Source organism: Aplysia californica, unplaced genomic scaffold, assembly GCF_000002075.1.
Source record: "Aplysia californica isolate F4 #8 unplaced genomic scaffold, AplCal3.0 scaffold00329, whole genome shotgun sequence".
Lineage (NCBI taxonomy): Eukaryota > Metazoa > Mollusca > Gastropoda > Aplysiida > Aplysiidae > Aplysia > Aplysia californica.
The window spans coordinates 118,708-121,551 of record NW_004797599.1 but is presented as its reverse complement, the minus strand read 5'-3'; positions in this window follow the sequence as shown (position 1 = coordinate 121,551).

The window sequence follows — 2,844 nt, the reverse complement described above, 5'->3', positions numbered from 1 at the left end:
ACTCACACACCCACATACACACACATAGCCTACACACACACACATAGCCTACACACACACACACACACACACACACACACACACACACACACACATACACACACACATACACACACGCACACACACACGCGCGCACCCGCGCACACACACAACAAAGTACAATTTAGATTATCTGTATTTTTGTGTAGCTTACAGTAATACGCTTTAATTTAAAAAAATAATATTTTGTGCCTTTTTCACCAATTGTCAAACACAGAGTGCGGTATAAGACTCGTGGCCCCCCAAAAAATTTCCTCAAATATTTCATTAATAGACGAATCAATGCCCTCTAAACGTTGCAAAGAAGATTGTATCATTACTTAATCATATTTTTTCACAACGACTTGGCCTAGATTTTAAAAAAAAATTATTTTTTTTCGATAGATTTATACATACTAGATCTATAATTAATCTCCCTCGTGCGGAAAATGGGGATTATTCACAGCGCTTCCCGCTTCTCACACACATTTAGCATAATTGCCTACGTCACAGCTCACCAATGACATTTTTTAGAGGCCAAACTTGTTACAAGAAATTAATTTCACTGTGAACACCTTTTTTTTACTCTAAAGGTTCTCAAAACGTGCGTTCAATAAGCATAATGTCGCAATAATTTATTTTTTTTAAAATGACGGACTTGCTTTTAAAAGCGATATTGTCCCAACTGCAAACTTTTCTGAATCTGTAGAAAGCAGAAACCACCCACTGGGATTTTAAAAATTAGTTTTCACTAAGTAGTTTTCTAGAATAAATCTAACAGGTGTTTTTTAAAATATTGATCTGTTAATTAAGACAAATTGATACACGTCAGTGTTCAAAAGCTGGAGACTTTATGTTCTAAGGTTCAGGATATATTTGACTAAAAGATGCCCCACGAATTTTTGACCGCTCTGAAGGTCCAATAATCCTTTAGTCTGGGATGGAACACTGAGAAATGAACGGAACCATTCACTTTCTTCGCACCTCGCTACACGGCTGCTGAACGTGTTCTTGGTGTGCACAAGCTGAGATAAGTTCGTAAACCATTTTGTCACATATCTTAAGGGGCTCTCGTGGCCTAAAGGTTAAGGTGTTCGCCTCTCATTCAAATGTCATGAGTTCGAATCCGGGTAGAGACGGAAAAGTTTTCTTTTCTAAAATTGTTTCCTTTCACCTCCTTTCCTGCCCTCTAGCAATGTTCTGTGATCTGCTTTCGTCCCCACTTTTCCCCCCACCCCCCCTTTGCTCCCTCCTATCTGGGCTCCTGACAGTTTCTGCAGCCTTTCTACTACTACTCCATGACTCCTTCTTACTGCTGTCTTTCAGCCACACTCCTGATCTTCTGGTAGGAAAGATTTTCATCTAGCCTTCTCGGACCAGGGCGAAAGATCTCGGATGTCCAGTGTGCAATTTGCGCATGTTAAAGATCCGTTGGTGGTCTAAAATCGATAAGAGTTGGCTTCTGCCGCCAATCGGGCAAAGTTCAAAATTTCCTACCGACTGGAAATGTTTGGTGTGTCCCGCGCGCTCGTATGACCTTATATGCAGTTGCGAGCGGCGTAAAACACTTACGACCCCCCAAACAACAACAACAACAACAACCACACAGACAAAAAACAAAAAAACCCAACAACAACCAACAACAAAACAACAACAAACAAACAAACAAAACAAAAACAAAAAAACTTATACTAAAAATATATTATATATATATAATATTATATTAAAACATATTTTTGTTGTTTTTCTACATAATTTTGCTTAAGTAAATATGTCATATGTAGTATAGCGGTAAGTATCACGTCTGTAACGTCGAGGTTGAGAGGGAAAACTGAAACAGCAGAGACGTTGAGAGAGGAGATAGTAGAGAGATTGAGAGAGAAGACTGAAACAGTAGAGAGATTGAGAGAAAAGGGGAGAAATTGAGAGAAAAGACTGAAACAGTAGAGACATTGAGAGAGAAGATAGTTGAGAGATTGAAAGAGAAGACTGAAAGAGTAGAGAGATTGAGAGAGGAGACTGAAACTGAAACAGTAGAGAGATTGAAAGAGAAGACAAACTGAAACAGTAGAGAGATTGAGAGAGAAGACTGAAACTGAAACAGTAGAGAGAGAGAGAGAGAGAGAGAGATTGAGAGAAAGGACTGAAACAGTAGAGAGATTGGGAGAGAAGATAGTTGAGAGATTGAGAGAGAAGACTGAAACAGTTGAGAGATGGAGAGAGAAGACTAAAACTGAAACAGTACAGAAATTGAGAAAAAAGACTGAAACTGTAGAGCGATTGAGAGAGAAGACTCAAACAGTTGAGAGATTGAGAGAGAAGACTGAAATAGTAGAGAGATTGAGAGAGAAGACTGAAACAGTAGAGAGATTGAGAGAGAAGACTGAAACAGTAGAGAGATTGAGAGAGAAGACTGAAACAGTTGAGAGATTGAGAGAGAAGACTGAAACAGTTGAGAGATGGAGAGAGAAGACTGAAACAGTTGAGAGATGGAGAGAGAAGACTGAAACAGTAGAGAGATTGGGAGAGAAGACTGAAACGGTAGGAGGAAGATTGAGAGAGAAGACCGTACAATTAGAAGAAACATCATAGAAGCTCAGAGGCTAGTTGAGAAACGTGGCCAGAAAGACGAACAGAGAATAAAGAGAGAATGGAAAGATTTTTTGATAAATTTAAAACAACGAAGACGAAAATAATTCTTTAAGACTGCAACCTCTTCAACGCTAATTACCATAAATAAGTATCCAATTTATATATAATGATTAAACCACTGATAACAATAATAATGATGCTGATGATGATGATAATAATAATAATGATGATGAT